Source organism: Eretmochelys imbricata, chromosome 15, assembly GCF_965152235.1.
Source record: "Eretmochelys imbricata isolate rEreImb1 chromosome 15, rEreImb1.hap1, whole genome shotgun sequence".
Taxonomy (NCBI): domain Eukaryota; kingdom Metazoa; phylum Chordata; order Testudines; family Cheloniidae; genus Eretmochelys; species Eretmochelys imbricata.
Window position 1 is genome coordinate 22,392,765 of NC_135586.1, and position 15,179 is coordinate 22,407,943.

Here is a 15,179-nt window from a genome sequence, read left to right on the forward strand (position 1 = left end):
AAATCTCAGATCAGCTGCCGCTGCTGGGTGACCATCTGCTGTAGGGGATGCTGCCACTGGTGTTGAGCATTCTGCTCCACCATCCATTTCAATAGTTGCTCTGTGTCAGTGCAGCTGAGGAACCATTTTCCTTTGGATTTTTTCTTTTTCTTAAGTCTTGACCTGCTCTCTTCTGCATGGACTAGGTCAATGCCCACATTCTCCACCACATTTGTAGCTGGGTTGCCAAAGTGGCCTGGCAGGATGCGATTCACCCAGGTCTGGGTCCCTGATGGTTAGACGCCACCCCTCGCAGGTCCAGTGCCATGATGCTTTAACCCTCCTGCTATGAGTCCCGCCCCTTCGGGAGTATTAAGAGTCCAAAATAAAAGGAAAATTGTGTTAATTCAAATCTGGGGTCATCCCAGAATTTGTCAGCAGGACCCCACCCTTTGACTCAGGGCTTGTCTTTGTGTGACCCGCCCCTTTTGTTAGTTTTGCTGGGTCCACTCATCCCATCCACTGGGAGGCTTGCTCAGGTGGGAAGCTGTCTTAGGCTCTTGCCTGGAACCAAGAATCCCTTGGTGAGGAAGAAGCAGAGCTCTGCTCCCCTTCCTGGTCAGCCCCAGACTGAGCTGGGCATCTCCCTTTTAAGGCCCCTCTCCATTCTCGACAATTACTGCAGGTGTAGCAGGGAAGGGGTGTCCACAGGCCCTAGCTAGGCCCCACACTGGCTAGGAAGGAGTTATCTGCCCCATCCCACACAGCGGCAGTGGGGGTCTGCTGTATCTGATGCAGCTTTGCTGAATCTAATCAGGTTTTAACGCTCCATATAAGTTTCCTTTCAGTAGCAGAAAGTCCCTGTGGCAGCGGCATGGGGTGAGCATGGCTGGAGCATGTTGTGCTCAGGCTATTCTGGACAAAGGCTCAGTGTTTTGTGCTCCAGCCCTGAGGGCTGTTCTTTCTTAAGCTGGGACTGTGCGGGTCCCCAGCAGTGCCTCAAACCAAGAGGTAAAAGGTTGCCACTCCCTCCTCATTCTCCTGCTGAGATCAGCTCAACTCAGCTAGAAGAGTGAATTATCTGTCACATCGATAAACTGGTCCTTGGCTGTCTCTCCACTGTATAAATTGGAAACAAGCTTTTCTTAACCAATAAACATGCAGGTCTCATTGAGCAAACCCATTTACTGGAGCAAATCCTTGCTTTTGTTCTTGCCTTGAATCCCCTGTGTGCTTCCAATAGTCTTTCAACATAACAATGCAGGATGAGCTGGGGTTCTACGCTCTTGTCATCCTAACGGGATCCTCCTGCTGGACTGTAGGCCCACAGAGCAGCTGGTAGTGTTTAGTATCTTTATGCATCAGTGGTTCCAGATTTGGGGCTTTGAAATAGCTTCCTCTTCTTGGCAAGGGAAGATCCAGAGTGGGAAATGTACTCCATCACCTGGAATTGTTCAGGGGGCACTAACAACAGATGATGTGAGGTGCCAGTCTCTGGAACATCTGCATGAGCAAGACTGTATGAGATTGTTCAGCTTGCCTGACAGCTGGTGGACAGACATTAAAGTGGACCTTACCAGCTCAGAGTCCCCCATCTGGTGGCTGAGCTTGCTTGGTGCACGTGCATAAGTCATCTTGCTTTATCTTTCATGCTGCCCTTAGCTGGAGACTGTTTGACAGACTGCTCTGAAATTAATTTGTTGGCCTTAGTACAGATCCTAATGAATGCTTTCTCATGGCACAGAAACCACTGTCACAACTGGCACTAATTGATTTCTTTGTTGGTATTCCCAGTAGAACAGCCAAAGATTGCAGGGATATGGAAACTGAGCCAAGTACAGAGGGTATGTTGGGGGAGGAAGCGGGCATACTTTGCCTTGGGGCTGCTCTAAATTATGCTCGGTGCTGAACTCACTCCCAGTAGGCCCTGGGATTAGAGGGATGCAAAGATGGTGTAAAGCACCCTTTGTCAACTCTCCCTTTCCTAGCTGTCTAAGCAGGGCTCAGGTGCAGCTGAAGATTGAGCCCCATGTGGAAAAAAACAAAGTGCTGACAAACCTGGCAGCAGTTGAGATCCAGAAAGAATAACGCTGGTTGATTTAGTGGAATAACTGACAAATGAAAACATGAGTATTAGATGCCCTGGAACCTACACAATTTTCAGCACAGAAAGTACTGTACTGAAAGTACTGTAGACTCTGTGATTTGATGTGACAGGGCCCAGGACTGTACTGCGGACCTGTATCCTCATCCTGTCTATAAGATTTCATCCTGGCAGTCAGCGTATCCCAAGGTGTTTACTGAGGAAAGAAAGGTCTGCTAGAGTCCTAAGAACCTACAGAATGGCTGGAGCAGGGGAAGGGAGAGAACAACAGTGGACATTGTGAATGTTTGGATCAAAGTGACCCACTGGCTAACTTGGTGCTTCTGATTCTCTTTAAAAATTGTGTTAACCCTTATTAGCTTTCGTACAATTTCTCCAGCTGTTAGCCACACCCAAATTTCTCTCCTTGTTTGTTGTGTCACCATTACGGTCTCTATTGTCCACAACATTTCTTGGTATTAAAAAAAAAAAAAAATCTCAGTACCTGACACTGAAGAGTTGTTCAAGTTACTTTGGACATACAGTGCTCATCTCTGGATCTGCAAAGTAATGAGCTGCATATTGCTTGTTGATTGCTGTTTACAGGCTGTGTTCAGTGTCTCCACCCATCCCTTGCTCAAGCAGCGCTGCTATTGGCTGGGACTTTTGCTTAAGAAATGAACAAGGCCACACTGATGCACCACAGCCTAGGTATTGCACAATAGAATGGAAATGATGTCTGGCATCATCGCTGTCACTCGGTCAGGACAGCACTTGTTCGTTTGGCCGTGAAAATGAACTGCCCTGGATCAGCAGTGTCGACGTTGGGGCCTGAAGAACAGCTATTTCCCCAAAATAATTAGTTCTTCTAAAAAAGTAGTCTATTATTTTATACTGTAACCTTCATTAAGAAAAAGACCTTCCTCAGCATCATAGGGTGCAGGTTGCTGGATATATTTTACCAGCTCATTCCTTGCCACTCCAGGGGCCTCAGGCATTGATTGGTTCACCTCAGTCCCTCCTATTCTCTGCCTGTGGCACACAACAATTTAGCCTCTTGAGGGCTGGAATACATTAGTGTAATACAGGGTATTGGACTCCATGCAGGGATAACTGGGTGAGGTTTAGTGGCCTGTGATGTGCAGGTCAGACGAGATGATCTGGCCTGAAAGTCCCTGATTCTATGACCTTCCTGCTAATGGAGCATTCAAAACTGTCCCCAAAATGGCGTTCTACTTGCACTTTAAGTCATCTTAATAAAAACGAGCATACATGTTTGGTTTTCTCTGTGAAATGAGTTGAAAGGTCTCAGTACAGTTCCAGGAATAGCTTGAAAACCCCATCACACAATGGGGACCAATTGGCATCCTACTTTGGCAGTCTCAGGAGTGACACCAGCACTGAATGGGCAAGAGGATGAACCATCCTCTCATGCCTGCTATTGATCACTTCAGATCAGGGTTGAGATATGTTGAGGAAGGACTATGACAAAGCATACTGTACTCTAGGTCCAGGAGTATCTGATCTGTGGATAAATAGAGACCCTTAGTGCTCAGGGCTGGCTTTCCATAAAGCTCCGTTTTCTTTCTTTCATAGATTCTAAGGCCAGAAGAGACCATGATGGTCATTTAGTCAGACCTCCTGTATAGCACGGGACGTAGAACTTCCCCAAAATAATTCCTAGGGCAGATCTTTTAGAAAAATATCTCATCTGGATTTTAAAATGGTCAGTGATGAATCCTTGATAAAGGGTTCCACTGATTTAATTATTCTTGACATAAAAAAAATGACACCTTATTTCTAGACTGAATTTGTCTAGCTTCAACTTCCAGACATTGGATCGTGTTATGCCTTTCTCTGCTAGATGGAAGAGCTCATTATTAAATATGTGTTCCCCATGTAGATACTTAGACTTTAATCAAGTCACCCCTTAACCTTCTCTTTGTTAGACTCAAGATGCTCAAGACTATTTAGCTTAGCAGGAATTCCTTAGCTTATAAGGAAGTGTTCTAATCCTTTAATTGTTCTCGTGGCTCTTCCTAAACCCTCTCCAAAATTCTTCTTGGATTATGAGCTCCCAAACTGGACACAGGATTCCAGCAGCAGTCTCACCAGTGGCAAATACAGAGGTACAATAACCTCTCTTCTGCTACTCAAGATTCCCGTTTATGCATCGCAGGATTGCAATAGCTCTTTTGGCCACAGCTTCACACTGGGAGCTCATGTTCAGCTGATGATCCACCAGGACCCCCAAATCTTTTTCAAAGTCACTGCTTCCAAGGAGAGTCCCCCATCCTACAAGTATGGCCTACTTCTTTGTTCCAGATTTATACATTTACATTGAGCAGTATTAAAATGCATATTAAAATGCATAAATATGCATAAATTCAGTCTAGAAATAAGGTGTCATTTTTTTATGTCAAGAATAATGTCAGTTTACCAAGTGATCTAGATCACTCTGTATTAGTGACCTGTCCTCTTCATTATTTACGACTTCCCCAATTTTTGTGCGAGGTATACTGTCTCTGATGTGTGTGCCTCACATCTGAATATAAAATATATTATTGATGATATACGCCATACCCACAAATACGTGTACGTGTGTGTGTGTGTATATAGATGTATATGTACATAAGGGTGAGATCCTCAGCTGGTATAAATCAGCACAGCTCCATTAAAGTCAATGGAACTCTGCCAATTTACACCAGATCCGAATATATAATTTCCAAAGTCATTGTAGAATTTACTTAATTTCAGATGTTTATTTCTCAGCTGAGTCTTTAAGCCCGCTGCTGTTGGTGATGTGTGCTTTTTTTTCCACTAAGGTCTCCTTTCTTCGTGAAAACACAGTGGATGTTAATGACATTGAAATAGATGGCTACATTTTAAACAACTCGGTTGTGCTAAAGCTCACCAATCCTTTGTAGTTAGCAAATGGAATTCTGCAACTGAACGAATGGAAAATAGAGGTGGCAGTTTTCCATTTAGAACTGGCGATCAGACGCTATTGGTTTTGCTGCAGGCCAGACAGTCTTGAAAATAGGCTGGCAAATCGTGGTGAGAGCCCTATCATTTAATTTCCAGCTTTAAGTAAAACCTATTCAGCATTGCGGTCCTTGTCACATAGCTTTTTTAGCACTCCCCCAGATCCTTTATTTTCAACTTAAGAATCTATTTTTTGGTGAGGATGGCCACAGAGAATTTACAAAGCTCCCGCTCTCATCACACACCTTAATGATTTCTTTCCATTAACCTTGGGCACAGTGGTTTACAAGATCACTCCTCCTGCAACACAGCAGAGTGGAAGGCTCATGGACATCTAGATAACCCACCGCTACTTAGTTGCAGTCAGGTCTGGAATCCTCCTTCTAGTAAATGGGACTGGAGAGGTCTCCATGTTTGTGTCTGCATGTGTTGTGTGCGTGGGTGTCAGTGCATATGGCACTCCTCAGTGTGTGCGAATGCACGTGGAGCCTGTCCTGGGGGGCAGTTAATGGGAAGGAACCTTTCACAGAGTTCTCCTCTGGGGTAGTGCTCCCCATCTGTTCTGTTGGGGGCAGAGGTTGCCACCTAGTAACTCCACAGATCCCAGAAAAACAATGAGAGGCTGGGGTATCCACATAAAGTCCCAGTGATTCCATGCTGGCTCTGGGTCTCTGCCTTTCTTTCCCTTGGAGCTGCGCTATCAGGGATGCTGCAGCCAGTAAGAGCCACGGGGACCCCTGTAAAGAAGGTGCCTGACTATAAAGGGAATGCCTGAGGTTTAATTACAGTTCTGCCCTTAGCTTCTCAGGGCTGGTGGGAAATGACGCACAGTCCCCTGATCCTGCCTTCGCCTATCATCTCCTTCCCTGCCCCATCCACTCCCTCCATGCAACCTGTGGAGAATGCCTCCCGCCCCCATCTAGAATCCAGAGGAAGTGGAGGTGATCTGTTTCCCACATGGGAGACTGAGTCCCTCCTTACATGCAGACTGTGCAACTGGGTCCATTACCAGGCTATCCAAGTATTTCCAAAAGAGCACACAAAGGATCCCAAAGATCACCCTCCTTTGGAAAGCAGTAGCAGAAGCTTCAAGCCACTTGGATCTATTTTTCAATAGAGTTCTTCTCAAAAAGGAGGAAAAACTCAGTTTGGATGGTCTCTTATATTTCTGTTTGAAATTATTGCTTTACAAATTGACAGGAAAACAGATATGGGAAGGGTCTTGTCGATAAATATTTCATCCCACCAATGCACACACCTTCCTGAAAACAGAGAGCTTCTCTTTCTCTTTTTTATTTCTAGAGTCAGCAGGAAAAGTCTGTATGTTTGGATAAGGGAAAAATCGTGGCGGGGGGGGGGGGGTTAGATTAAAATAATGTTATATTTTTGCCATTTTCTTCACTTCACAGAAATAGATGTTGAATAATTCACAGCAGAGGAGGTTCTTCCACAGAGGACAGTAATCTCTCATTTATTGGCTACACTCTGGCAGACTGCAGAAGAGCTCCTAATTCTGAAATATATCATGGCCTTGGGTCTTGTGAAATGTAGCTCGGCTCCCATATATAATTTCATTTGCTCAGGAGCCAGTCTGGACGCTAATAAGCAAGGTATAAAGAGGAATGTGTTATGGATCTCACCTTGGAAGTGTGGAATGGGCTATGTGTTAACTTATTGGATTTTCCATTCTGGATTTAAGACTGTAATTCGTTATATTGGATTCCAAAGTAAAATGGCCAAGGTAGGCATCAAAGTGAGTGAGTGATGTTGGAGTCATGGAGCATCAGGTAACACAATGCTGCGTGTGTTATGAGAATGCAGAAATAGTAACGCATCCTGGAAAAATATTACACCACACAGAGACTGAGCCTAAAGACTGATATGCCTTAGACCGCTGTTTCTCAGCCTTTTCAGGTTGGCGACCCCTTATTCAAAGTCACTTTTTTTTTTAATTCCCCTTATTTTTATTGTAAATGTAAGAGTAAAAATTATCAATGATAGCAGTGATAAACCTAGATAATTCGTCTCTGTGTGTGTGTCTCAAGAGGTTGACCGAGAGTACCTCATCTTAAACAGTAGGAGTGTGCAGAGAGTGGGGAAGCGAGATTTTCTTTGCTTTAGATGGTAGAAACACTATCAGTGCCTTCTGAGAAACACTATGTTAGACGCTGTTGGATGTGGGGGGGGGGTGCTATAAAGGCCAATACAAAGGCTAATATATACAGTGCAGGCATTTCCTTCTGCAAAGAAACCCATCTGAAGCACTGGAAGTCAGTGACTGGTTGGATATCTCGTGCTTCTGCATAGAGATAGCAGAACTAGCCAGTCTGGAAAGGGTAATGTATCAATGCAATAATAAGTTAGGTCCCAAAAATACTATGTGCTCTTTGTGGGTTGACACCTGCAACCACAAGCAGCCCATAGACTTCAGTAGCACCCCCTCAAACCTGCCATGTGGAGACCACTGAGGGGTCATGGTCTTAGCATCACAGTCCAGCAGTCCTTACTCAAGCAAAATTCCTATTGAAGTCAATAAAACTTTTCTTGTGTAATGGGGTCCAGATGAGTTCCACCATATGGTTAGCTGTCTTGGAGGTAAATGGCTAATTAATGAGACAGTTTGAATTTGGTGGTCCAATCCACAAATATCTATGCACATGAGTAAATTTACTCACAGGACTACTTCAGGTATTGATGTGAATATGTATGTTTAGGATCAGGGCCAAAGTTTGTGATTCATTAGTTATGTGCCTGACTGTGCAGCCATTTACTGTCAAGCGCAGACTAATTGCGATGAATTATCCTGCAGTACACTGGGATTGCTCTCAGTAGTAAATGTTTGCAGGTTGGATCCTGTATTTTCTGCTTGCATGCAGGAACCTTGGGCCTCTTTCCACACTGTTAATACAGTGTTATGCCGGCACAATTCAGCTCTTTTCCATGCAATTACTTTCATTTAGATGAACACAGAAGTGAATCAAGCCCCTTGAGCCATCTACTCTCAAAATCATGGAGAAAGGGAGGCAAGATGAAAAGACACAGAAAGAGAAAACTATTTTTGAGGGAAGACTATTACACCAATGACAGGTTTCTACCTGGGTTTCTACTTGTATTTAGTTTTAGGAATGCTGTTGCAGAGGTGTCTGGTGTTTCAAAATATAATCTAAACAGGAGAGGGAGCAGATAATTCCAGAGTGGAGATCAGTGATGGAAGCTGTCTAAAGGTATTTTGAGATAAGATCTGAGGGAGAAATGGGAAATTTGGCTAGTAACATATTATATTATTCAGCCAAATAGTAAGTGTCTTCATGTGTCAGAGACTTAGTGATGTACAATCCACACAATACCTCTGTTTTTAAGAAATTGTCATACCAAAGAAGCAGCTATGACTTTATTTAGGAATGTTGATAATGGGGAAGGACAATATTGTGATTGAAGCATTGGGACTCAGGATATCTGGGTTCAATTCCTTGTCCTGCCATAGACTTCCTGTGGGACTTGGGCAAGTCCCTTAGGATTTGAGCCAGCAAAGCACTTATGTGTTAATTTCACTGGTGCCTTTATCTCTATTTCAATTCTCCATATGTAAAATGAGGATTGTACCTTCTTTTTCCTATTCTTTGTCTGTCTTATCTGCTTAAATTACAAGCTCATTAGGGCAAGGCTGGGCTCTTACTATGTCTACATCTGCACTGCAGCTGGAAGCATGCTTCCCAGCTCAGGTAGACAGATGCACTAGCTCTGCTTGGCCTAGCACACTAAAATCACCCATGTAGCCAGGGATAGCAGAGGCTAGCCACCTAAGTACATACCCGGGGGGTCCAGGCATGCTTGGACTCATGTGGTCAGCCCAAACTGTGCTATCTCTGGCAACACAGCTATTTTTAGTCAAGCTAGCGTGTTTGTCTACCCGAGCTGGGAAACATAGTGCCACCCACAGTGTAGACATATCCTCTATGTACATACAGCGCCTAGCACAATGGAGCCTCAGTCTCAGTTGGGCCCTTCAGAGGCTGCTCTGAGATAAATAACAATGGCCATATGATGAGGCAGAGTGGCCCCACAATGGAAACAGAGAGGTTAAGGAAGCTGACAGGGTCCTCACAGGCAACAAAAGTTAGGGAAAGTTTGTGGGCCCAGTTGGCCCCGCCCCACTGCATCTTCAGTGTCAAGCATGGAGAGAGCAGATAACAGGAGAGGGCCTAGCCCAGTTCAGGGCCAAGCAGGAGGGAAGATGGTGCTCTGCGTCTCTTGGCAGGAGAGAAGCCTGGCCTCAGCACTGAGACGGAACTCTCTAACCAGCCAGACCAATCCTCCTGGGAGGGATGACCCAGATTCCCAGGAAGGGAATCAACAGAAGCACAGACTGTTTTGGAAACAAGCCAAAATAGAAGGGTAGGTCCCCACTGAGGGTTTGGGGGATGACCCGGGTTTTGAATAGTGTTTGTTTTTGTTCCTGATTCCCTTTGATCCTTAAACAGCCTGAAAGGGGTAGGACTGAAGGGTGTTTAGGCAAGAAGCCCAAATCACCACTATGCTGGACCTCACTGGGATAGAGACACACCAGTGGAGACCCACAGCTGGGTGAGTTGTGCCCAGAAGGGACACAAGGGGGTGCCACCCTGACAACCCCATCACAAATCCTGTATGGCTGTATATATGGATTGCTTCCCTCTGATTCTCTCTGTTCCGCTGTATTGTATATTAGACAAGACATATTTAATGCTTTAAAACAATAAAAGTGAAGGGAGCGAGGATGGACGAGTGGAGACACAGTCTGAGAAAGCACCTGCCGTGTTTTATCGGACTTTCAGTTCCCAGTAAAAACACATTCTTACCCCTGCAGCTTTTCCGCCATTGTTTCTTGATTGGGCTACTTCAAAAGTGCTTGATGTTTACTGAGTGTCATGCTGAATAATGTATTGGATTATTATTAGATTGGTTGCAATGAATTCCGTGTTGATGTATCATTTCCTTTGCATAATGTGGCAAATAACGACTGGATTTATTATGTCGAGAGAAGTTCGGAGCGTTGACAGGGCTCTCTCAACTGAAATGCCAACTCGATGGGGAGTTTGTGCTTTATATTTAATGTTAAATTCAAGCTGTTGCACATTCTTTGCTCCCTTTTGAAGGGAAAAAAAAAATCAAATGACTGCCCAACTAACACCACCCGGAGAGACCTCTACAGCTGGAAAATTGTGTTGCATAATTCATTTAAAAATAGCGCAGAGTTAATCAAAAAATTATTCAGCAAATATTATTCAACCAGCTCTGCTGAATCATGCCTTATCGAGATGGGTCTAATCTTTTTAAGCACCACCATTTCATGATTAGCAGGCTCATTCTTTTGCAATTTTTCTTGCCGGTTGGCTCATGTCGTAGGCTGATTCCTAAAGAAAAATGACCGTTCAGCCCGCCCATTGCTGCATATTTAATGCTAAAATGACACTGGATAAAATTAAGTTTTAATTTATTACTGGATGTCCCACGTTATATATCAGTGGTGAATGATGGTCTTTTGCTTGATGAACTGGACTAGGATTCAGGGAATACTGGTTTCTGGACTTCCTGTGACACCTGGGGAAAGTCTTAATCTTCCTGGACCTCAATTACTCATGTGTAATGGAAATAATAGTCTTTTGCTTCTGCTGTCTATTTAGATTGTCCCCTTTTTGGAACAGAGGCTGACTCTGGGGTCCCTGTCTGGGTTGAGACCTTTGGGGCTATCTTGAGACAGCTGGTAATAATTTTGATTGGTTTCATTTTAATATTCTAACCTTATCAAAGGAGCCAGGGGGTTGACTGCACTGCTGGTTGTTTAGGAGACCACGCACATTATAGGGTCAACTGTATTGAAAAAAGCTCTTAGCTTTAACTCTGTCTCCTGGTCCATTGCATTTATGTATGCTGCGTACTCTCTGGGGGTTCAACGCCACAGCTGAGCTCAGACTACATTACCCCATCTAATTATAAATGTAGAAGGTTGGTTGGTTGAAGTCAACATCAGAGCTGCTAATTCTTGAGATTTCATCACAGTCTTGCAATATCTTTAAGTCCCAGCTGCTAAAATCAAGAGAATGCATGTGAATCACAGCTTTCATTTAACCAGACAAACTAGGTAAGTGTCTATCCCTTATGGTTGCAAAGAAAAGCTTGACTGTGTAAAGTGAGTGCTCTCAAAAGGCTCAGAAACCAGAAAGCAAATAAAAAGACCCCCACATTTTTTAATTTGGCAATCCTGTGGTTTACAAAATCTCCTCATTCTGGGGGGGCCTAACATCATATTTGAACCCTTGAGGATGGCAGCATAGCCCCAAGGAAGTCACCAGCCCCAGAGATATCAAGCATTTGAAGCTTTTGTATTATTAATGAAAAGTTTTTCCCCCTGTTTCTGTGCTGTACTGCTGAGATCACGTCTTGCTTGAAGCAGACATGACTGTGTGCGTCTTATGTGTGTTCCTGACTGGGTAGTTTTAGGCTTGGTCTGAGCATGGATCATAGAACCCTTCATACTTTTCTGTACATTTTTTGTATTAATGTTGAGATCCTTACTGATCGCTAAAAAACTTCTTGACCTGTCAATTAAAGGAGTAAGGGAAAGAGCCTTTCATTGCTAACTAGGTCTGATTGAAACTGTTTTTCAATGGAAAATTGGGTTTTTGACTAAATTGTAGTTTTTTGTGAACGGTTAAAACTCTCAAGGGGAGACCATGGTGATGTAAAGTCCAACCAAGGAGCCCAGCCTACAGGAGAAACAGGAATATGAAGAATCCCAAACTACAACTCCCAGGAGATACTGTGGCAACATTCCTAACAGAAATGTTTTGATTTGGAGACAAAATATTTAAGTATTCAAATTTTTCAGTGGAAATATGAATATTCAGTGGGGAGAAAAAAACATTTTTTGGCCAGCTGTAGGGCTGACAGTGTGTCCCATTTCCACAGGCATTGCTGTGTTGTCGTTCTTGTTCTTTGACAATTGAGAATATCACAGAGGGTATGAAAATCATTTCATTTTACTTTGGCCTGCAGTAGTATTTAAGGGAAAATGTGCAAAGAAGATGCTTCCTAGCGAACGGGCCTTTCCTCTTGTTGTTGTTTTTTATTGAATATTTGTATTGTGCCAACACCTGAATGCCTCAACCCAGTTGGATTCCACTGGGGTAGGTGCTATAAATGAGTATGATAAATGAGCCCTTACCTCAAAGATCTTACAGTCTAAAAGAGGGAAAAACCTCCAGTCCACAAAATGTGCAAAATCTTAATATCCTTATTCATCTTTTTTTACCTAGTCTTTGTTCAGGTTTAACTCCCATTGACTGCAGGGAGAGTTTTGCCTGTTGGGTAAAAATTGAGGCCTGATTTAACAAAGTACAAAATCACAAGCCTAACTGTTAGCACTTGATCCATTGATGTCAGTGGGATTAAAGCTAGGCAGGTGGTTAAGGACCCTGCCAGGTAAGCGTCTGAGTTAAGGAGGAGAGCGATGGCATAGAGGCAGGAAGGGGGAAGTAAGTGTACAGAAGGTGAAGAGAATATTTTTTAAAAGGAGTCAAAAAGGTGTGGGGGTGTGTGTGTGAGGGAGAGAATGGAAAACTCCTCTGTTCTTCCTCTCTAGCCTCTCCCACTTTTCTGTTATCCTATCCTCCAATTCCCTTCTCTTCTCCTTCATCTTCCCCTCTCTTCTTCTGCCTTTCACTTCTCCCTCTTGCCTTCTAATCCCCTCCATATCTTGAAAAGTTTTCATTCTTTCTTTTTGTTAATCCTCTCCTTGCAACTGCCATGCCATCTCCTCTGCAACACCAACCTCCCCAGTAGCGCATTATATCCGTGACTGACAGGAGACGCTGCCTGTGACAGCACCAATTCTATAGAGCCAGGGACGAGTAGCAGTGGCCACCGGTGCAGGAAAAGATTAAAGAAAGAGAGCTCAGAGCCAGGATGCTTCTGTACAATGATTACATTTGTTTCTTTAACAGAAGTAGAGTTGGCATGTGTTGTACAAAGCAAGATAAGTATCATGCATTTATGGGTAGTGCACGGCCTGCTCCTGTTTATACAGTAAGGCTAACTGAGTTTCAATTGCAGCCGCTGCATAAAGCAGTTTTCTGGTCCCACTAAGGTCAGGGTGGGATATGGTTGCATTCAGTATTCGTTTGCAAACTGCACTCTCGTGGGTTTGACATAAAGTGATGAGCAATTGAATAAAATGTAAAATTATTCAGCGACATTAATTCTGCAAGTGTGGAGTGGATGCAAATGCTCCTTTTTTAAAAGTCTCTGTGTGACAGCGATGACTCAATACATCCATTAGAGTCCAGACTTTCAGCGGTCTGCCGATTAAAATCTCCAAGCAGTGGCTTTAGACAAGGAATTGAACAGCGCTGAAATGATAAAAGCCCTGGGCATTTTGGGAGCAGTCCTGAATTGGGGCTCTTGTCACAACTGGTTCTGATCAAAGAGATGACTAGTTTTAACTCTCTTCCTACAGCAACCAGGGAAGATTGCGAGGTTTAAAAGGTTTCAGAGGAGCAGCCGTGTTAGTCTGTATCTGCAAAAAGAAAAGGAGGACGTGTGGCACCTTAGAGACTAACAAATTTATTTGAGCATAAGCTTTCGTGAGCTACAGCTTACTTCATTAAAAGTTTTCCCATCAGCTGCTTGCTGTTTTCTCTCTCTTCCAGTTGTGCCCTCTGAGACAGGGTTGCTTGAGCAGCTTGTGATCCGTCTGTAATTGTGACATTCTTTTCTTCCTTTCAAGCTGTCGGGTCTCATTCCTGCATTGAAATGGATTCAACCTTCACCATTCACCGCTACACACCTGCGTTACAGATCACTAAATGGCCTTCAGTGGCTGAGGGGTAAAATCACTGTCAGCTTCAATATCCCTCAAAATGTTGCAGTACTAGGGAACTTCACTGTACATCCTGAGGTTTTTGGGGCCCCTTTATAAAAGCAAAAAGAAAAGGAGTACTTGTGGCACCTTAGAGACTAACCAATTTATTTGAGCATAAGCTTTCATGAGCTACAGCTCACTTCATCAGATGCATGCCGTGGAAAATACAGTGGGGAGATTTTATATACACAGGGAACATGAAACAATGGATGTTACCATACACACTCTAACAAGAGTGATCAGGTAAGGTGAGCTATTACCAGCGGGGGTGGGCGGAAAAAAACAAAAAACCTTTTGTAGTGATGATCAAGGTGGGCCATTTCCAGCAGTTGACAAGAACATGTCAACTGCTGGAAATGGCCCACCTTGATTATCACTACAAAAGGTTCACCCCTCGCCCCACTCCCAGCTCTCCTGTTGGTAATAGCTCACCTTAAGTGATCACTCTCCTTACAGTGTGTATGGTAACACCCACTGTTCCATGTTCTCTGTGTATATAAAATCTCCCCACTGTATTTTCCACTGCATGCATCCGATGAAGTGAGCTGTAGCTCATGAAAGCTTACGCTCAAATATATTTGTTAGTCTCTAAGGTGCCACAAGTACTCCTTTTCTTTTTGCGGATACAGACTAACACGGCTGCTACTTTGAAACCTGTCTTTAGGAAAGCAAGTGGTCCATAGATCTCATCTCAGCAAGACGTGCAGTAAAATCTTTACCAAGCTGTTTCCTATGCAGTAGCTGATTTTATCACAAGGTTTACAGGCTCTAACCCTCTGAGCCCCTGATCAGTTCCCCACTTTAAATCTCTCCTGTACAGCCTCCATTTTCCCTTTTGGTTGTGATTCATTTGCTCTCTAATGGATTTTGTAACACGGTGTACAAAAGATACACCATAAAAATAAACAGCACTGTAATGGTGATATATCAGACACTCTAATGCAGATGATCCAGGGATATCACAGATAAAACATTGTAGTTCTCTGCTACCTTTTACCCAAAGATCCCAGAATGCTTTGCCAACATCAACCCAGCCTTGTAACACCCTGAGGAAGTAAAGCTGTAAGCACTATTGTCCCCATTTTACAGATGGAGGAAACTGAATCACAGAGAGTTAGAGGGTTTGCCCAGGGTGTCACAGTAAGGCAGGGGCAGAGCCAGAAATAGCCTCCAGTTTCCTCCATCCTCCCCTTTTTAAAGGACAGAAACTGCTTCGAAGGAAGGATCTACAAC

General features: G+C 43.8%; 1 protein-coding gene across 1 annotated transcript in view; it reads left to right on the forward strand.

Moving 5' to 3' along the window:
- Positions 1-15,179, forward strand: part of LOC144275825 (transmembrane protein 132D-like) — a 314,361-nt gene that overhangs the window by 165,118 nt on the left and 134,064 nt on the right. The gene's annotated exons all lie outside the window — the stretch shown is intronic.